At 37.4% G+C, this 22,998-nt stretch overlaps 1 protein-coding gene across 2 annotated transcripts in view; it reads right to left on the reverse strand.

Annotated features, from left to right (window-relative positions):
- FRMPD4 (FERM and PDZ domain containing 4) overlaps positions 1-22,606 on the reverse strand; it is a 796,138-nt gene extending 773,532 nt beyond the window's left edge. For both annotated transcript variants that reach the window (XM_069462953.1, XM_069462955.1), the window contains exon 1: positions 22,335-22,606. The gene's annotated coding sequence lies outside the window, so the exon portion shown is untranslated. The remainder of the gene's footprint in view (positions 1-22,334) is intronic.
- Between the last annotated feature and the right edge of the window lie 392 nt (positions 22,607-22,998).

A 22,998-nucleotide genomic window follows, 5' to 3' on the forward strand; every position in this document is an offset into this window, starting at 1 on the left:
GGCAGATTTAAGCTGGCAGAAAGACTAGCAAATCTAAATATAAATCAATAGAAACTATCCTATTTGAAGAATGAAAAGGGAAAAAAATATTGAAGAAAAACAAACCGAGTGCCCGGAGATCTGTGGGACAACATCAAATGTAGTAATACATGCATAATGGGAGTAACAAAGGAGAGAAAAGAAAGAGACAAATATATTCACAGAAATAATGGCTAAAATCTTCCTAAATTTGATTAAAAACATTAATTTACAGATGCAATAGCTCAACAAACCCCAAGTAAGATAAACACAAAGAAAGGATCACTTGAGTCCAGGAGTTTAAGACCAGTTTGGGCAACATAGAGAGACTCTGTCCTAAAAAAATTTTTTTAAGTTAGCCAGGCATGATGGTGTGTGCCTGTAGTCCCAGCTACTCAGGAGGCGGAGGCAGGAGGATTGCTTGAGCTCAGGGGTTTAAGTCTGCAGTGACATCATGATCATGCCACTGTACTATAGCCTAGCAATAGAGTAAGACCCTATCTCTAATTTTTTTTTAATTTAAAAAAAGAAATTCACAACTAGACAAAAAGGCAAATAGAATATCTTGAAATAGCAAAAGAAAAACTAATCAGTATATATAAAGAAAAAATAGTATGATTAATAGCTGATTTCTCATCAGCAACAATGGGGGTCAGAAAGCAGTGCCTATTAGGGTTCTCGAGAAAAACAAAACCAATAACATATACATACATATATATCTTATATAAATCTCTCTTTTATATGTAAATCTTTCTTTATATATAAATCTCTCTATATATAAAAGAGATTTATGATATGGATAACCACATGATTATGGAAGTTAAAAAGTCCCAAGATCTGCAGTAGGGAAACTGGAGCAGATGTGTAGCTCTAGTCCAAGTTTGAATGCCCTAGAACCAGGGGAGCTAATGGTGAAAGTTCCAGTCCAAAAGCTAGCAGGCTTGAGGTGGTCCAGGAAGAGCTGATATTTCAGTTCAAGTTCAAAGGCTGGAAAAGACTAATATCCCAGTTCAAAGCAGTCAGGCAGAAGGAATTCCCTCTTATTCCGCCTTTTTGTTCTATTCAGGTCTTCAATTGATTAAATGAGGCCCACCCATATTGGGGAAGGCAATTGGCTTTACTCAGTCTACTGATTCAAATGTTAATTTCATCCAGAAACACCCTCACAGACATACCTAGGGTAATGTTTGATTAAATGTCTGGGCACCTCATGGCCCAGTCAAGCTGACATATAAAATTAACTGTCACAGAGTGGAATAACATATTCTAAGAGCTGAAGAGATAAAAAAAATAGTCAACCAAGAATTTTGTATTCAGAAAAAATATTCTCTAAAAATAAAGGTGAAATAAAGAAATTCCCAGGTAAACAAGCACTAAAAGAATTCATGACTATCAGATCTGCCTTACAACAAATATTAGTGAAAATTCTTCTGGCTGAAAGGAAGTGACATCATATGGTAGATGAAATCCACAGGAAGAAATGAGAGGCATAAGAAATGTTAAATATGTGGGTACTTACAAAAGACTCTAAATATATATTTTCTTATTTCTTCTATAAACTTCTTTAAAAGACATAAAAAAATTATAATGCTATTTTCTAGGATTGATAACATATAGAGTTACAATATATGTGACAATAATAGTAAAAAAGAAGGGGTAGGAAAGGGAGATATACTATAGCCAAATTTCTATATTAAAGAAAAAATATAGCATTAAACCTTTATAAACTCTTCCAGAATACAGAGAAGTAGCCAAGACTTCCCAACTTATTCAATGAAGTCAATATCAAAGCCAGAAAAAGATACCACAAAAAAGAAAACTATAAACCAATATCTCTTATGAACATATATGCAAAATTCCTTAACAAAATATAACCAAATTAAATTCAGCAACATGTAAAAAGGATTATACAAGATAACCAAATGGAATATATCCTAGGAATGCAAAGTACATTTAACATGTTGGAAATCAATTAATTCAATGTACCGTAATAATAGAAGAAAGGGCAAAAACCACGTGATCATCTCAATAGATGCAGAAGAAACATTTGGCAAAATCTATCACTAATTCATGATAAAAATTCTCAGTAAAATAAAAATAGAAAAGAACTTCCTCACCTGAGAAAGGTCACCAAAAAACTTTAGAGTTAATATCATATTTAGTAGTGAAAGACAAACTTTTCCCATAAGATTAAGAACAAAACAAACATGCATACTTTGGCAATTTATACTCAAGATTATACTGAAGGCTCTAGTTGGTGCAGTGAGACTAAATACACACACACACACACACACACACACACAGATTAGAAAAGAAGACATGCATTTATCTTGAGATTACATGATTCCACATGTTTAAAAAAGCTGAAAGATTACACAAAAAAACCTACTAGAATTAATAAAGTTTACCAAGTGTGCAAATTACAATATCAATATATAAAAATGCATTATATTGTTATATACTGTCAATGAATAATCTAAAAAGGAAATTAAGAAAAAAATCCATCCACAATCTGGTATAAAAGAATGAATAATTTAGGAATAAATTTAACAAAAGAAGTATAATATTTGTACATTGCTGATTAGGGAAAAATCTAAACAAATAGGCAAACATTCCAATTTATGAATTGGAAGACTCAGTATTGTTCAAATGGTAACTCTCCCCAAACTGATCTATAGATGCAATATAAGCTCTATCAAAATCTCAGCTGAAAGTTGTGTAGAAATTGACAAACTGATTCTAAAATTTATATGGAAATGCAGAAGACCTAGAAGAGTAAAATATATTGTTGAAAAAAGAGAACAAAATTGGAGGACTTACATATCCAATTTCAAAACTCACTGTAAAACTAAAGTAATCTAGACAATATATGACTGGAATAATGATAGGCATATAGATCAATAGAACAGATTTGAGAGACCAATTATGGTCAATTTACTTTCAACAAAGGTACTGAGACAATTCAATGAGGAAGAAAATAGCCTTGTCAACACATGGTGCAGGAAGGGAAGGGAGGGAGGAAGAGGCTTACCTCATACTGTACACAAAAATTTACTCAGTAGTCATCCCTCCTCCCATAGATATGGAAGGGTAATATTGACAGGGGGGAATATGTAACAGAAGAAATGGCTTGAAAAATCAACAAAAATGTTTTATGTCTCTTTAAAACATCTCCCACTCCTTTTAGAGAACTAGGGCCTGCATCACTGCCTCAGGCCAGTAGTTGGGAGGGGCAGGGGAATGTCTTTTGTTCTTTGTGCCACAGGAGATGGTTCAAGGGAATTTTCTGGGTGGAGGTCATGAGATCGTCTTAGCTGAAGATGGGATTGATCAGAACCTTTAAAAGCTCTGAATTTCTGCTCAGAAGCAGAATGTTGGTACTTTGATGCAGGAGTCTGACAACCTCCTCATATGCTAGCAAATTAATAAACTTCTCTTTCCTTCTCCTCAAAAAAAAAAACCTCAGAATATATCCTAGACCTAAACATAAGAGCTAAAACTATACAATTTTTAGAAACAGAAAAAATTCTTCATGACCTTTGACTTATAAATTGGACTTTGTGAAAATTAAAATACTTTTCACTTCAAAAGACTTAATTAAAAAATTAGAAAACAAACCACAGACTAGGATAAAATATTACAAATCATATATCTGATAAAGGAGTTATATATGGAATATATAAAGAACTCTTGTAATTCAGTAATAAAAAGACAAACAACCTAATTTTAAAAAGGATAAAAGATTTAAACATTTAACAAAAAAGACATACAAATAACTAATAAGTATATGAAAGGATGGATGTATAAAACCATTAGTCATTAAGAAAATGCAAAACAAAACCACAATGAGAAACCACTACGCACAGACTAGAATGGCTACAATAAAAAATAAACAATAACAAGTATTGGTGAGGATTTGGAGAAACCAGGACCCTTATATACTGCTAGTGGAGATTTAAAATGGCACAACCAGTTTATAAAATAGTTTGGCAGTTTCCTTAAACTTTAAACATAAACTTATTATGTAAACCAGCAGTTCTACTCCCAGGAATCTACTCAAGAGAAATAAAAACATTATGTCCACACAAATACTTGTATTCAAATGTACATAGCAGCATTATTCATAATAGTCAAAAAGTAGAAATAACCTAAATGTCCATCAACTGGTGATTCCATAAACAAAATGTGGTATGTCCATACAATGGAATATTATACAGCAAAAAAGGAAACAAATTACTGATACATGCTACAATATAGATGAACCTCCAAAACATTGTGCTAAATAAAAGAAGGTAGACACAAAAAATCCTATATATTGCATGATTCCATACATATCAAATTTCCAATAGGCAAATCTGTAGATATAGAAAGCAGATCAGTGGTTGCCTGGACCTGGTTGGGGTGGGGATGGGAAGCATAGAGGTGGGAATTGACTATAAATGGGCTCAAGGGAAATTTGTGGGGTAATGGGAAAATTCTAAAATAAGATTGAGATGATGGTTACACAACTCTATTAATTCACTAAAAATATAAAATGAAAACCATTTTATCAATTTAATCTAAAATCTTTATTTTACAAGTAAGAAAAGTGCCTTCCTTAGCCCGTAAAAATATATGAATATCCTTATATTACCTTTTGCCTGTGTCTCATATTTGAGCTCTGATACTGCTTTCTAATTTTTCATGATGAGGGTCTTGTTCCCCATAGTATGAAAAGCACCTTAGAATATAGGTTAAGAATCTGTGCTAGATTTTGATGATTTAATTTGAACTGAACTTATTTGATTTAAATTCATAGGAATAAGGCTGGTGAGACTAGGCCATTTTCCTGAATCAGATCTAACATAATGGCTTTTCTACTCATTAATTACTCAGCTTGTATTGCTGAAAATTCCCCAAACATACACAAGAATACTCATATCTAGAGGCAAACAAAAATAGCCTCTAGGATAAAAAAACAAAAAACCAGTCCCAAACTGCAAACTGTATTCTCACTGTAAATTAATATTCACTTCTGTTTTTCATCGTTAGCAGTATGAAGAGTTCTACATGCAAAATGAGGGGACATGCTGAGTGAGCTCTAAGATTCCCTCCAGTCCTAACATAAATCATGACCCCCCTATTATTCCTGACTATAATTTATCATTTCTACCCACTGTCACCTATTTTTGTAATAGTTGAGCATGAATCTATTTTTGTCACCCTATTCTTTTACCACATTCTTAGGAAAGTAAGATTTTTCAGATCAAGGGTAGAAGAAATGTGAAATCTCAGCTTCTAGAAAAACTGAATCCAAAGACATTCCAAAATAATTTCCTCAAAATTCCACATCAACATAAATATTTGAGATGCCTAACTGAAAGAATTGACCAGTAGGATTTTTTAAAAATGAAAAAGAAATGTATGGAAATACATTTCATTTTCAGTTTAAAAATGAACTGAAATATAAGCTATTATAAAATATAATTCATAGTCAGAGATGCAAATTCAGTCCAGCATGGTCACAAGCAGTTAGGGTGCTTAAACTCTTCCCAGGAAGGCTATGAGGAAAATGATTTGTTATTTTAAGGATTAAATTTAGATACTGTTGGGCTCATATTTTTTTATTTGATATTTCACACTATTAGGCAATGAGTGGGATAATGAGAAAATGTTAATGTCATTTGCCCTGGGAAATGGAATGAGGGAAACTGTTGAAAAAGAACGTGAATTTTGACTTTCCACTTTGCACTCTTTTGAACAGTCAGACATTTTTATTATGAACACATACTTCTTTTACATTTCAAAACCTAATAAGAATTATTCAAGAACAAAATAAAGCTTTTAAGTTTCTTCATGTGCATTTCATTTAGAAGAAAGGGAGGATATAGCAATAATGAACATTAAAAATAAAAAGCATAAATTTGCCATCAGAAAGATTTAGATTCAAATCCCATAGCAGCCCAGGCATATATTTGTCTCAAGCTTTTACTAGAGCTTAATGATTAGGTTTGTCTGTCCATTTCCTCCCTAAACAACTTCGTAGCTTGTTTTATGTTTCATTTATCATTTTATCCTGTGTCTAGTACATTGCCTAGTATATATTAGTTGTTCATTAAACTGAACTAAACTATTGAAGTCCTGTCTCCTCCAACTCCCATCTTTATAATCTTTGGTGAGTCCACTTCCTCACATTCAAAGAAAGAGTGATAATTATTACCTCACAGAGTTGTGTAAATTATACAGGTATGTAAAGTACTTAGCACAGTGCCTGGGACATAGTAGTCTTCATTCATTCTCACCTATAATTTTAAAATAAGTCTCTTCCCAATGGGGAATAGTAATACTTTTCACAAGACAAAAAATCAGCAATCCTTTATCTGACTTTTAAATACCACTTTGAAGGCGATAAAGATGGGCCAGGAAAAACATTAGCTTTAGTATTTGTTTCAGAGGTCCCAAGACCCATACATTTAGTGCTTTGCTAGAAGGACTCACAGGACTCAGAAGTAGTTGTATTCTGATTATTACAGCAATCACCAAAGGGAAAAGATAGATCAGGGGTCATCTGGAGGAAACCATGCACAGGTTTCTTATGTTCTCTCCTCACACAAGAAAGGAATGTGTTCCTTCCTCTAATGGTGAGATGTAGTAACATGTGTGCACTGTTTCTTCCCATGGAGGCTTGCTTGAGACTCAGAGTCCAGAGTTTGTACTGGGGGTTTGTCAGATAGACACAATGACCTGTCACAACTATGAAGATTCTAGAGTCCCAGAAGGAAGCAGGTGTTTAATGCCCCAGGTGGGCAAAACAATCTATCACTTACAGAAGATTTCAAATGCAAAGTTCCCAGGTGCCAGACAAGCACCAACCTTGAAAGAAGGCCTTTTAAAGATAGCACTGTCAGGCCTGCTCTGTTAACTTTTTCCTGCACAGCATGGCAAGTGATAGCACTGGGAATAGGGCAGGAGTTACAGGAAAAAAGAACAATAAGAACTGGGGAAAGCAGAGAAAGGACAGAATGGCCAACAGGAAAAGAGAGGAAATGAAATAATGGGAGGGCAAGGAAAGAAATCAGGAAAAAAGAAGAGGGAAGGTAGAAAGGAGAGAAAGTAATCACCTGGCTGACCCAACCTGGTTTCTTACTTGGGCCACCTGACTCTATAATACTCCTGCTCAATGCCATTCATCCCAACGCCCTACCTCCCACTCCACTTGCGATGATGCCATTTGCACATGCCTATTTTTTTTATCCCCTCTATTAATACAAATATCTGTTCCCTTAGTCCTGCTGCCTTGGTGCTATTTGGCTGCTTTGATAAGGAGAAAGGAGATGGAAGAGGGAAGGAAAGCCCAATAATGATAAGATTAGATAGGAAAAGGCATTCACCCTAAATGGAACAAGGTGCCAATAATAGGCTCCGAGAGCCCCTCTGAGCTTAGAAATAAATATTTAGTCCTTCTGGCTTTAGAAGACAAGAGACACTGGGAAAATAAAGACCATGGCAAAATGGGCTCCTCCGAGTGTATTTTTAAATTATAAATTATAGTGGCCTCTTTGACTTCTGAGAGGTCATTGGTTACTTCTTTCATTTAAATACCTAGAGCAAGTTTTTTAAAAAGCTGAAAGGTGCTAGGGTTGTTTTCCTCCAACTCTCCCTTTTTTTGACTTCCCAAGTTCATAAAAAGGAAAAGAAGATAAAGGAGCTATTCCTCGCCTTGTGCTTTTATAATTTAAAAAAAAAATATGACAGATCCTTTTCTCCTTTTCTCACATTTTGTATTTTAAAATTGCTGTCAGACTAAGGCTTTGCCAACTTTCAACCTCAAGTGAAATCTTACTAAGAAAACTAAAAGATGTATAAAGTGCAGATGGATTATAGGTATAACCATACAGCCTATGCATGTGTTATGGCTTTTTAAAAATAAGTTCATTCCCCTTGTGTTAAATGTATAATATTAGTTATAAATATATATATGTACTGAAATATTCTTTCATTATCCTGTTATTATCATCAGGAAGGTTTCACTTTTGTAAAAATACATACATATTTATCTGGATAAAAAGGGACACCCTAGATAAGAGAAAAAATTTGAAGAGACACGATAGATTTCCATCTCCAGTTACCTGCAAGTCTACCATACAGAAGCAGGAGAAGATATTCTCACAACTCCAGAGACTGGGGTTGACCAAATAAATATAATTTTCATGAGACACATTAAGCTCACTTAAAGAAAAACTTGATATCAGTTAGACTCTTCTAAAAATAGAATGGTCAGTCTTATGCAGTAACTGTCAAGTGAGGGACATTGTTGCCAAGGGAGCCCAAGACTAGATCCCTGGTATTAGTGAGATTCAGAAATCATTGGAGAGCCTTTGGAAGGACTGCACAAAAAAAGTGAACATATAGGTTCCCACAGAGTCCAAGGACAATGATCAGCCACCAGGAATGAATTGGAGAACTTAGGGAACCTTATTGACATGGACATATTCCAAAAGGCTTGTTGAGATGGGCCAGTTGCCAAATATAACTACAGATGTCTGAAGTTAAAATTTAGCACAGACATAGAAGGGAGTTCCAACTGGATGAAGAGAAAAGGACCGAGAGCCAAGAGAGAACTTAACAGTCAGCAAAGAGGTACACTAGTCAGGTTAGGCTAGACTATGTGGAGGAAACCAATCAACCCTGGAATCTTGTGGCTTAACACAACAAAGCATATTCCTTGCTCAAGATGTCCCAGTGCAGAGGGATCTCTGTTCCACACAGTCATTCTGGGGCCCAATTTCACAGATGTTTTGGTCCCTTATAGCTGCTCCATCTGAATCACAGGGTACTCCAAGGGCTCGAAATACAAGAAACAGACAAACAAAGAAGCACTTAGACTCTTAAGTGACCCAGACTTGCAATGAAGCTTCACTTCTGCTCATATTACCATTGGCCAGAGCTCAGTCACATGACCCAACCCAACTACAAGAGAGGCTGGGAAATGTAGGGGAGGAAATAGATATTCAGTACACTGCCCAAAGCCCAGATAGAACTCTCTCTGTGTCCAGGTGGAGGAGCCACAAACATTCTTTATCTCAGCTTAATCCCCCTAATTGGCCCTCCTTTCCCCAGCCATTAAATGTGTTCTGAATTTCTGATATGGTTAATTATCACTGGGCAGTCAAAAAGAAGCCAGGGATGGCCAATATCCAAAACCAAATACTAGTGAAGATATGGAGCAACAGGAACTCTCATTCCTTGCTGGTGGGAATGCAAAATGGTACAGCCACTCTGGAAGGCAGTTTGGCAGTTTCTTACAAAACTAAGCATACTCTTATCATATGATCCAGCAATCATGCTCCTTGGTATTTACCCAAATGAACTGAAAACTTATGCCTACCCAAAAACCTGCACATGGACGTTTATAGCAGTTTTGTTCATAATTGCCAAAATTTGGAAGCAACAGAGATATCCTTCAGTAGGTGAATGGATAAAGAAAATTGATACATCCAGACAATGGAATATTATTCAGCATTAAAAACAAATGAGCTATCAAGCTGTGAAATGACATGGAGGAAATGTAAATGCATATTACTCAGTGAAAGAAGCCAATCTGAAAAGGCTACATACTGTATGATTTCAACTATGTAACATTCTGTAAAAGGCAAAACTATGGAGACAGTAAAAGTACTAGTGGTTGTCAGGGGTTCAGGGGAAGGAGGAATGAATAAGCAGAGCACGCAGGATTTTTAGTACAGTGAAGCTACTCTGTACGATACTACAATGGTGGATACATGTCATTACATGTTTGTCAAAACCCACAGAGTGTACAACACCAAGAGTGAACACTAATATTAACTATAGACTCTGGGTGCTGATGATGTGTCAGTGTAGGTTCATCCATTGTAATAAAAGGACCACTCTGGTGGGGGAAGTTGATAGTTGGGGAGGCTGTGCCTGTGTATCGGGGAGGGGGTATATGGGAAATCTGTACTTTCCACTTAATTTTGCTGTGAACCTAAAATGGTCCTAAAAAATGAAGTTTATTAATTAAAAAAAAAAGAAGCTGAGGATGCTCCTCTTCAATAAGGTAGTAGAAGGGACACATTTATTTGATAGGAAGTGAATCAGATAACCTCTTCAAGTCCCTTCCAACCCTGATGTTCCCTGATTTCTATGCTGTGCTTAGTATCAGGAGACCACGGACTCCTAGGGCAGGAAGGGATTTTGAAGGTCATCCAATGGGTGAATTCTGATGGATGAATTCTTTCCTTTGCAGCACAACTGCTGAAAGGTCATCTAGTCTGCTCTAGAAGATGTTCAGAGAATGGAAATTTTGTGCGTTTCTAATTAACTCTTTTGATACTTTCTTGAACCACTTTGTCTGAGAGACGACCTTGCATTGCAACATTTGTCTCCCCACAGCTCTCACCCATTAGATATATCTGTGGGAATCAGAAAGATAGTGGTGTCTGGTGGCAAATCTGGTATCCGTTCCACAGAGAATCCCACCAACAAATGTGAAGAACTTGCCAGAGAGGGGGGAAATGAAAGAAAATGAGGCAGAGATCCACAATAACCTGACAGAACCAGAGAATAAAGCAAGAGGGCTCAGAGTGACCTTGAGGTCCTGGAGGAAAAAGGCAGGGACTCAGGTGCTGGTGAAGTTATCACTGTGCAGGGCCACATGCAAGTTTGGACAAAGAGCACATTCATTTGTTTGCACCAGGGTCATAATCTTTTTGATGGACATTGAGTTTATTTCAACTAAACATTCCTAAGTCATATCTTCCCTGAGAGGTTCTTCTAAACTCTTCACAGACAGAAAGAGCTAGCTTCTAAGGAGTTCACAGCCCTGCTTAGAAAATATAAAAGAATTTTGCCAAATCAAGTAGATACTTCTCTGTCCTTATTTCACTTGGTATTCCTTCAACATCTGACACTGCTAATGCTCTTTTTCTTGACACTTTCTCCTGCCTTGCCTTAATCTCCTTTATCTCTGGCCCACTTCTCTCAATGGATTCTCTCCTCTCTCTTCTAATAATGATGGTTTTCCCAAAGCCTAATCCTCAGTCTTGTTATCTTACACGAAACACCTTTGCTGGCTAATCTACCCACTGCTAAGGCTATATTTACACTCACATGCTCATGAATTACAAATGTGTATCTCTCCTAAGAGACTCTCTCCTGATATCCAGGCTCCCCTTTAACTGAACAGGGAGTATGTGTGCTCACAATGGACTTCATTGTTGTTCACTTGTCTGTTCATGCATTTCCAACTTGGCACCATATTTGCCCAGTCTCCAAAGCTGGGAGACCACAGTCATCCTGCATTCTTACCTCTCCGTGAACCCCCATAATTCAAGCATGAAGTCCCATCAACTTTACCCCCAGGCAGTTCTAAAATTGGCCTCGTCCTTCCATTCACATTATCAATGACATGGTTCCTCCTGTCTCATTTGGACTATTATAATATTCTGCTTTAAGTGTTTTCATTATAATATATATAGTTCAGGTGCTTTTATAATGAACAGCAGTTTATCTTTTCTCTTTCTTTTTTTTTCTTTGAGATGTAGTCTTGCTCTGTCACCCAGGCTGGAGTACAGTGGCACAATCGTAGCTCACTGCAGCCTTGAACTCCTGGGCTCAAGCCATCCTCCTGCTTCAGCCTCCTGAGTAGCTGGGACTATACCCAGATCCCACCATGCTTGGCTAATCTTTCTTTCTTTCTTTCTTTCTTTCTTTCTTTCTTTCTTTCTTTCTTTCTTTCTTTCTTTTTCTTTTGTAGAGACAGGGTCTCACTATTTTGCCCAGGCTGGTCTCGAACACCTGGCCTCAAGAGATCTTCCTGCCTCGGCCTACAAAAGTGCTGGGATTATAGATGTGAACCACCATGCCCAGCCTATAATGAACAATATAGTTTCTTGACTGAGTCTTACCCTGTCCCAGTCTAGCTCCCCACAAGCCACTAAATGAAACCATCACTGGTTTTTAATCATCTAGTAGTTGCCTCAATATCTCTAGATGGTATACTTTATGACACAATTTCTTGGTTTACCAAAATCAGATATTTCTCTTAATTTTCTGATACTATAAAGATTTGACCCACTTCCCTTACCCCCAAATTTCCAGTAGCTCTTCTTCCCAAAATTGTGTGTACTCAAATATAAGGCAAGATTTTTCTTCAAAATTATCCCATCAAAAATAAAGTCCTTATTAAGACTTTTATATTATGGGCAGTCTCTCAATTACTTAATTTTGAACAAATTACTATTTGGGGAAAACACATTAACCTGAAATGACCTCAATCAAAGCTAGATTTGTATGCTTATAGAGGTTACCTGATATGACAGGAGATGGTAAATAAATTTAACACAGATTTAGTCATTATTTCTAGAGAAATGACTTCAAACTGCAGATCCAGGTGCCATTGCATACAAACCTTTTAGAAAATCACTTTATTAAAATACATTAAATGCCTATGTTGTGGAGCTCACTACAAATTAATGAGGATATGTGAATCAGGATAAAACTTCCAATGACAGCATCATACTCAGATTCAAAAAGTACTGCAGTCAGACATCTTAGTGGAAGTGAATATGGTACTATGTTTTCAAGTGGCTCCAGAGGAAGGAGAAATGAATGCCAATGTGCATGTGTGGCATTTGAAAAAAAAATCCCATCATGAAATACAATAGTGAAAAAGAGCAATTTCAAATAGCAGTGCAGTTTATATAACATGTGGTTTAAAATATGGATATATAACTAAAATTTAAGATAAAATATTATAAGTAGACATTTGGCCATTTGAACCCTTTCTCTAAATGTTGTATATTAAATTAAAAAAAATAAAAGTTGTTTTCAACCTTCTCATTTAGGAAAATGATGGCTTGATTTATATTCAGAGTCCACTTACATTTAGGCATATATTACAGTTACATCTCCAGATCAAGACTTGTATTAGTCAATACTGCCACTAAGAGCATCCTTAAACATTCTAAGTATGTTGTAATTTCTCTTTTTTGTGTTCTGTCCACTGTAGTCAATGTCTCTTGGCTTTCCATTTTATAAGGGGAAGCAGTAATGTTCTGCCCTTTCCCTTCCCCTCTCCTTCCCGGTCCCCACTAACCTGATTCTGTAACAAAACTTGTCTGTGATTTGTCCAGGAAGGGTCACAAGCTTTTGGCCCTTAACTGAAAGATGACATAGATGTGCTTTGTTTGATTTAAACATAAATTTATAAATTGAATTAGTTTCCCCCATTTTAAACTGAGAGATTTTACCTGTAACAAACGTACTATTTTCTGAATATTTCTATTGTGCTTTATTCTTTTGCCTTTTCAATGACATGACCTTTACCCTAGAATGTTCAGTCATCCAGCTGTCTGGAGAGAGGCCAGAATCCATTACAGAGGAACTTCAAAGAGAATTTCCAAGGGAATATTCATCTCCTGATCTTCAAAAATAGGCTTAGGAAGCAGGACACTAATCTTCCAAAACTAGCTATTTTCTTGAGAAAGGATTTTCTAGATTCCTTTATGTCCCTCATAAGTTTGCCGAAGGCCAACTTTAAGGACCCAGACTCAGATTTCTGCAGCAGCCTGACAAGAAGTAATCAATCTGTTCATTTCTGCCAGCTGGACACATACTAGGATAGTTAAATATCATGAGTAGGGTCACCATATAGCCTGGTTTGACCTGTGTAATCACAGTGTACACTAGTCCACACATCCCATCCAGCCAGTGCCTCCTTTCACTCTCAGATATGTTACAGATTGGATGATGTATTTTATGGTCATCCTACTTACAACATAAGTGAAGGGGAAGCCCTCTGTGATGTTTAATTTTATGTGTCCAGTTGACTAGGCCATCTGGGTGTCCAAATATTTGGTTAAACATTATTCTGGGTATTTCTGTGAGGGTGCTTTTTGGATGAGATTACCATTTAAATCTGTAGAATGAGTAAAGCAGATTTCCCTCCCCAGTGTGGGTGGGCCTCATCCAATCAGCTAAAGGCCTGAATAGAACATAAAGGCTGACCTTCCCCTGAGTAAGAGAGAACTCCTCCTGCCTGACTGCCTTCAAATTGGGTCACTGGCTCATTCTTGCCTTCAGATTTGAACAGAAACATCAGCTCTTCAAGGGGTCTTGAGCCTGCCAGCTTTCAGATAGGACCTACACCATCAGCTCTCCTGGGTCTCCAGCTTGCCGATTCAACCTACATATCTTGGGACCTGTCAGCTTCCATAAGCCAATTCCTTACAATAAATATCTATCTATCTATCTATCTATCTACCAATCTATCCATGTCTAGATAGATAGATAGATTCCCTATTGATTCTGTTTCTCTGGAGAACACTGACCAATATGCCTTCCTATCTTTTGATCCCAGAAATTGTGAGGAGAGAAAGAAGCAGGAGAGCAAAGTGGACAGTGAATCTCCTGATTTATGCTCTTTAGCCTATGCCTGGGAAAGGGGAGACATGACAGACAAATTGGGGAAAATACAGAGGATGTGGGACTCTGGGATGAAGCTACATCATGCCACTCTGCAGTACATCCATATCACCTTGCTTGACAACCAAGTCATGCAAAAGGAGACCCTGAAATTTAGCTTTCTCAAGTTGCCCTATGTTACAATATGGGAAAGGTAACTGAGCTTCTGGATGTCAAGTTCACCAAAGGAAATGACCATAGCTGGGGTAAGGTGGCTGTCCACTGAAGACTCCACAAAAGATTCCTCAAGTCAGAGTCAAATGGAAGTCAGTATGAGACGTTAGAGGGCTCTGAAGTAACAAAAGAAGCAAAGCTAAGACCAAAGCATCCAGAGAAACACAAGACACTCATGAAGCCAAGAGCAGCCAGATCACCAGTTCTCCCATCAAAGATGTAAGCCACAAATGCCAGCTGACTTAGTAGCACCCAAATGGACAGTAGAGTACTCTCTATTCTTGCACAGAGTTTGAACCATATTAATTGCTAATTTTTGATCATTTGTGACCTGCAAAAAATGGTAATCATACATTTCAAATTATATAAAAATTAAGCATACAACACAATAATAAAACATATAATTCAATTTTTTAAATGGGTAAATGATTTAAACAGGCATTTCTCTAAAGGACATACACAAATTGCCAATAAACACACTAAAAGATGCTCAACATTATTAGTCATTAAGGAAATGAAAATCAAAACCACAATGAGACAGCACTTCATACCCACTAGGATGGCTATAATCAGAAAGATGGACAATAACGAGAGTTAGCAAGGATGTGGAGAAGTTGGAACATACACTACTCATAGAAACGTAAACTGATGCAGTCACTTTGGAAAACAGTTCGGCAGCTCTTCAAAAAGTTAAACACAGAGTTCCCAAATGTTCCAGCAATTCCACTCTTAGGCATATACTTAAGAGAAGTGAAAACATATGCCCACACAAAGACTTGTACACAAATGTTCATAGGATCATTATTTGCTATAGCCAAAAAGTGGAAACAACCCAAATGGCCATCAACAAATGAATGCACAAAGAAAATGTGGCATATCAATACAATGGAATATTACTTAGCCATAAAAAGGAATGAAACATTGATACATCTTAACATGAGTAAACATTGAAAACATTATATCAAGTGAAAGGAGCCAGAGAAAAAGAGCCACATACTCTATAATTCCATTTATATGAAATGTCCAGAACAGGCACATCCATAGAGACAGAAAGTAGATTAGTGGTTACCAGGGTCTGGGTGGTGGGGGGAGGAAGAATGGGGAGTGACTGCTAACGGGTTTCTTTTGAAGATGATGAAAACATTCTGGAATCAGAATAGTGTCAATTATACAACTTTGTGAATATACTAAAAACTGGTGAATTGTAAATTTTTAAAAAGTTAATTTCATGATATATGAATTATACCTTAATAATTGTTTTTAAAAGTAAGCAACATTTCCTAAATTTTCAGAGTGGACTAACACTGAAACAAGATTGATTTTTAGTGTTGTTTGTGTTTTGTTGTGTTTTTCCTGTGACCAGCAGAAGGGAGACTGGGAGAAGGTCATAATTGCAGACTAAAAAAAGAAATAAGATTCTTTTTTTCAAATCTATAACATGCTCTGAAAAGAATTTTGTGGCCTTGCTATATGCATAAAGATCTAGCTTTCTGGTTCTTTTGAAATTTGGTATCCTGTAACAATGGGCTGCCAATCCTGTAGGAAAGCACCCCTCTCAGTTCAACAGCAGCAGCACCTGCCCACTTTTGACGGGGCACACACTCTCCAGTTTGCCAGGCTCATCCTCCCGCCAAACTGGTATCACTCATTCCTATTGTCTATCTGATTCTAAATATATTTGAATTTATGACTCCTGGTCAATAGTCCATTTTAAAAGCTAAACACCAATAAACAGTGCTTGTATTTTGTTTCAGTTAGGAATATGACTAGCTACAAGTAACAGACACTTAAATAACAGTGCCTTTAGCAAGTAAGGGTTTCTTTTTCTCATGTATCAGGAAGTCTGGATGTGGGTAGTTATTGAAGTTGGATCAAGAGCTCAATGATATCAGATCCCAATGTTGCAGAGACTACACGCTGTCTACCAAATGTCAAACTTTCTCTTTTCTGTAGTACTTAAACTCAGAGATTATTTGAAGGGACAATGTAATGAGTTACAAACAAAATTTCCTACTTCCCTTCCAACTAGGAATATTTGAGATACTCCTGGCCAATGAAATGTTACCACAGTCACAGAAGGGGACTTCTGGGAAGGCAATTTTAAGGAGGTTAATACAATTGGCAAATGCCTTGTTTTCTCTTTGCTTTTCCCCTTCTTCATGTCTGAAATGAAAATGTGATGGCTGGAGCTCTGACAGCCATGTTGACAATGGAAAGATTAGAGTCTGTGAAAGTTGATCATATGAATTGGGTCATTCTTGTCATATCCAACTAAATCAGAGTTGAGGGACTGGGGGATAAAGCACTCAGGATATAAAACATTGCTCCAAGAATGTAATTCTTTGCAAGCCTGACTGCTGAAACTACCTGTTGTAAACTGAGACCAGTTTTATCTACAGCTGTTGAAATAAATTACTGCAACACTCGGACTAATTTGCCCACTACCCTCACCCACCAATCAGGGCTTGCCAGCTCCCCAAACCCTAACTAGTGCCAGTAAACTTTCTTGAAGGGAAATATGTAACATTTCTCTCTCTCTCTTTTTTTTTTAAAGCCTCTAACCTTCTCTTTGTTCTTTAGATTTGCCAAAAACCACCTGGTCTTCATGTATGTCCCAAATTGCAATTCTTTCTTCCCAAATAAATTTAGTGATTCGTCTTTACATCTTTATTTTGACTTCAACAAGGCTTACCCAAAAGATGACAAAGAAAAAAGCTGAAAGGAGCATGGGTCCCAGTTTATCTTATGAAACCACCAGAATGACCCTGGACTATCCACTGTGGATTAAATAAAGCCATAATTTAAGGCATTCTTTTATGGTTTTTTATTACTAGCAACAAGTTCTATTGATACACTGTTGATACATTGTTCATGTATCTGTAGCTCTTTTACCTTTTTCATTAAGGTTTTTAAATTGCTACTGCCTTGCTCATGGCAAGATTATGGAGGAGAGAAGATTTCCTATGGGCCCAGCTTTCTGGCTCCCTTAAGGGCAGAGTAAGCACTGGGGCATTATTCAGGCATGAAATGGCTATCTTATCCAGCTGTGGTTGGAAGTAGGGACAGACAAATTCTTCATTAAATATGTCCTACTACACATCCTCTTAAAGAATTTTTCCTAGTTGGTCCAAACAAAGATGGCATCTATGAAAAACATGCACTGGAACACAGAATATGCCACCAATGCTCAATCTCAGGTTTTTTGAGTCCCAGTTCCCAAATAGTCTGTGCTGTGGAATTGCTCAGTTCTCATATCTACTTCAGACTAAAGCAAAACACTCATTGGAACAGTGTACAGATGCACAAAAATCAGGTGGCCAGGAGTATTCAATGAAATACACACTCATCCACATGACCAGGTAAAAAAGGTATGTGTGTGTGGAGGGCGTGAGGGGTGTATAAAATTTCCATCTAAATAAAAACATAAAAATTTTAAATTCTTGTAGCAAGCTCAAAATGCCCCAAGAATTCATCCTTCTATAGGCCCAGTTTGAGATACACTGTCCTAAACAGTGAATGATACCCCACTGCCATAACTTTCTCTGAGCCTTATATGTGCCCCTCTCACTGTGCTTGCCATTTTGTAATACACTTCTTTGTTTTCTAGTGTCTTTTCTCTTTGTCTGGGAGCCTTTTGAAGTCAGCAACTGCTCTTCTTGATTTCCTTAGAGACAAATCTAATTACTTAACACTGGATAAATGCTGTATAAATACTGGTTGTTTTGAATAAAGAACTAATCAAACTTTGAAGGAGGCCCATCAGTAAGACAAATCTGAAATGAGCTGTACTTGCAATTTGCACAATATGCAAAACCCATTAAACAGTACTCAAGTCTTTAAGAACTTGACTTTGATGACCTGCAAAGAAGACCAAGGAGAACATCTAGTACCCCTCGACAGGTATTTATTATTTATTCTTCCTGTCAGAAATCATAGATTTTGTTTATCCTTCTTGTTCAATCAGTATCAAGAGGCATAATGGTTGTTAAAGGTCCCTAATGTCTTTGTGCCCCCTCCCAGCCTCTTCCTTTAGGGCAGAGCCGATGAGCTCATTTGCAGAGAGGCTTGCCAGGCTCCGCATATGGTTTGTAATATAAATAGATCACATCTTAGGCATATCAGCAAGATAGAGGAAGCTTGCCCTCCCCAAAGTCCGCTGAAATAGAAATTCTCACCTTAAAAAGTAGGCAAGCCACCTCTACTTTCTGGGAATTTAAGGATGTGTTGTATGAATATTTTAATCTTTAGCTAAACCTACATGAATCCTGGACTGTCCAAAAATAAAATATGCCAAAACTAAAGACTTAGTTCTGTTTAATTTCAGACTTTCACCTATCATTGAACTTTGTGACTGCATATTCATTAAGAGCAATTCAGGTTCATGATCTAGATTATAACCTATTACATTAGCTTAAACATATATTGATTAGACTCTATTTTCTCATTTATAATAAAACCTGATAATTTGGCTTACTTATGATACAAGTTGCCATTAAAACAAAAAGGAATCTACAAGGTAAAGTTGATAGCAAAATAAAATGATCTTGAGCTACACAATATTCATAGTTTTTATTTGCAATAGTTGAAGGCTCACAGGAAGCTGCAAAAATAATAGAGTTCTGTGTACTCTTCATCCAACTTCCCCAAAAGAGAACATCTTACATAACTATAGTACATTGTGAAAACCAGGAAATCGACATTGGTACAGTACTATTGACTCACCTAATAATCTTATTTGGATTTCACTCTTTTTCTGTATTCTTGTGAAATTTTATTACATGTTTAAACTTGTGTAACCACCACCACAATCAGGACACACATTGTTATTATTTTTAAACATCTATAAAAGTCTAACTATGTACTAGATAAAGTTTATTACCTTCATTTTGAAGTGAAAAGATAAAAAGGAAAAAGTAGACATTTCCCCCTTTTTTGGTCCTTTATTATCAGGCATGTGGCTAAGAGGCACTCTTGTCTAAGGACATTAATCTCAATATGAGGGACTGAATTTTTTAACCTTTATATTGGGCCTTTATTAAGCTGCAGGTCTTCAATTTTCAAATGTATAAAGAGAAACAGAACACAATCTGTTCACTATTTTTTAACTACAATTAGGCATGAGGTAAGTGAAGAGATCACAAAGAAAAAAGAAAAAAAAAAAAAGAAAAGAAAAAGAAAGCAAAGAAAGCCCAACCCACAGCTCAGGATGGTAAAAGCCACAGCTCTTAAATCTCTGTTGCTTTTCCTCAAAACCATAGAAACTCTGTTTCTATTCTTGTTTCTCTCCTGCACCCAGACCATAATGGTTTTATCCTCTGAGAATTATTCCTAAAAATAAAATGAGAAAGAAGAAGAAATGCATGAAGCTCTCTATCTTTGGTTTCTAAATGTTATTTTTACCCTATTTATTTTTTACCATTCGCAACTAGAAAACACTCTGTCCACCGCATTAGCTTCAGGTTCCATGCAGTTAGTGCTCACGTGCCCCTGTCCCCTCGCCCACCACCAGAAATCTCATAAGGGAAGTATGGTGGGACGCAATGGGGCTCGGCCTTGAGCTCTGGGGCATTAACCCTTGTCCATGCCCTCCACCTCTGCTTTCAGCAAATATTAAACCAAGTCAGGTCTAAATAGTTGGGACATGGCATAGGAATTTTTCTCCTACTTTACTGACTACTCCTCAGTCTCTTTTCCCCTTCCTCCTCCTCTTTCTGACTTCCAAAGTTGGAGTCATTAAAGGACTATCCTCAGCCTTTTCCTTAAAACAGAGATTCTCAACCAAGGGTGACTTTCATACCAGGGGACATGTGGCAATGTCTGGAGGCATTTTTGGGTGTCACAACTAGATTGGGGGAGGCGCTACTGTCATCTAGTCGGTAGAGACCAGGGATGCTGCTCAACATCCTACAATGCACAGGACAGCCTCTATGATGAAGAATTATCCAGCCCCAAATGCCAATAGTGCCACAGTCGAGAAATCCTGCCCTAAAAGATCTTATTCACTGCCATGATGTACCCAGATTTGGTCTACATGCTAATGATTCTCAGATTTCAAGCTGTAGTCCTGCCTTCTCTCCCAACTTAAGATTCCTATATCCAACAGCCTCCACTTATATTTGGTGCCCCAAACTTAACTTATTCACAGCTAAACTCTTGCTGTCCCCCACAGACCTGTTCTTCCCCGTTCCTCGTAGCACTGATGGCACCATCCAATTCATTATCTTAGTGCAAATTTTGATTTTATGGAAATCCTTTGGTGCAGGCATACTATGATTAGGATCAAAGAAGAGTGGAGCTGTTCAGGACCTCATTTGGGAGGTGAGGAGAGCATGACCCAGAAGTTTTTAAGATGTGCCTAAATCTACACATTTAATTTGACGGTAGAGCAGTATGAGAAGTATGGTCTCCCATAGCTTCTGTCCCATAAGCTTTCCCTTCGCTGACTTGGTTTCCTTAGGTAAAATATATAGCTCAGTTGCTTTCACTTCACTATTTTCATAAGTTGTTAGAAAGGCAGTTTTGTACAGTGCAGAGATCAGCAAACTATAGCCTGTGGCCAAACCTAGGCTTCCACCTATTTTTGTATGGTCTGTAAGCAGAATGATTTTACCATTTTTATGTAGTTGGAAAAAAAAAACAAAGAACAATAATTTATGCTGTGAAAATTATATTGAATTCAGATTTTAATGTCTGTAAATAAAGCTTTATTGGAATATAGCCACATTCACCTATTTACATATTGTCTATGGCTGCCTATTTTCTACAATAGCAGAGTGGAGTAGCTGCAGCATACACTGTATGGCTGCCAAAGCTGAAAATATCTACTATCCGGCCTCTTACAGAAAAAGTTGTTGACCCCAGTATAGTGACCAGACCTCAAGTTTTAGAGTTTAAAAAAGAAGAGAAGAAAAGCATAGATTTCAGTTTTGTCTCAGTTGGCAACATGATCTTTGAGTATGATTCAATGTCTGTGTCATGTTAAATGAGGATAATGATACTTTCCTTGAAGAATTGTTAGGAGTGTCAGAATTAATGCCTGTAAAGGTTTGGAGTATAGTAGGAACTCAACAAATATTAGCAATAAATAATAATTTTTATTAATATTATTATCAGCACAAACTTATCCCTCAAAATTTCCCATTTGGTATGCTTTGAGAGTTCCTGTGTCAAATGCCTTTCTCCAAAATCCAAGAAAATACATAACTTAAAATGAATGCCTTAGTCTCTTTCAGCCATAAGTTGGGTGATGACAGAACAGGTTTCCATCACATCATGGGTTGACAGCAAATTGGAGGGAGGTTAATATCTTTATAATTCACATGTCATTCCACCCAATCATGAATTCCCTCAGTAATTAGTTTCCTGGAAAATTGTCTCCTGAGTGATAAAGGTGACAATATCTGAAATAGGAAATAGTCATGACCTACCCGGTCTCCTTTTCAACTTTCTTATCCCAAGAATGTCAGAAAATAAGTTCAGTTAACAGAAAATGAGGGGAACCAACATTAAATTCGTAAATGGCACATAGAAACAGACAGCCCCAAGCTACCAGACCCCACTCTTTGGGATTTCCTGGAGGGCACTTACAGTGTCCACAGAGGCAGAGATTGGCGTTGATTTTTCACTGGCCTCCCCACAAACATCCAGGGAATAGAGATGGGGGCATGCCTGACACTCACCTCACCTGTGGCCTCTGTCGGGACCTTGACCTCAGCCCTGGCCACCACGTCCAATCCTTCAGGAGATTCTGCCATCCCTGGTGGAGTCTCAGCCTCAGGCTTGCCTCCTGACTTACATCTCATTCCCAGAGTGGAAAAGAGGTCAACTCTAGCTCTTTTTCTTTGTGTGACCCCATCCTTTCCCTGGCTTGCATACTGCCATTTTCTCCTGCTCTCTAAGGCTGTTTTTGCTGAGCAAAGAGTCACTTCCAGCCTCCTTAGACTTCTTCTTCCTGCTGAACTCCCCTTTCTATGGCACTTTCTGGGATGAGCCACATCCCTCACGAGTGACAAGGCACAGGGCGTCATCCTGCTAATTAACATATGGCCTAATTATGGCTGTGTTACACTTTAGAAGACAGAATTAAAGTCTGAAGTGACCTAAGTAATTAGGAGGGTTACATGGAAGCAAATGAAAGCAGCAGCAATGAGGTTGGGGTGGGCAATGATGTGACCATGTCCTGTGAGGCTGGAAAGGTCTAGAGGCCAGTCAAAAACAACCAGCCATGACTCAGGTCGGGATCGGCTACAGGCTTTACAAGCTGTTTTAAAAAGGGAGCATCAAATGTAGGGCAAGATGGGATTTTCTTTCCTCCTCTCCGTCTTTGTTCTGTCCTCCACCATC

Source organism: Eulemur rufifrons, chromosome 30 (genome assembly GCF_041146395.1).
Source record: "Eulemur rufifrons isolate Redbay chromosome 30, OSU_ERuf_1, whole genome shotgun sequence".
NCBI classification, from domain to species: Eukaryota; Metazoa; Chordata; class Mammalia; order Primates; family Lemuridae; genus Eulemur; species Eulemur rufifrons.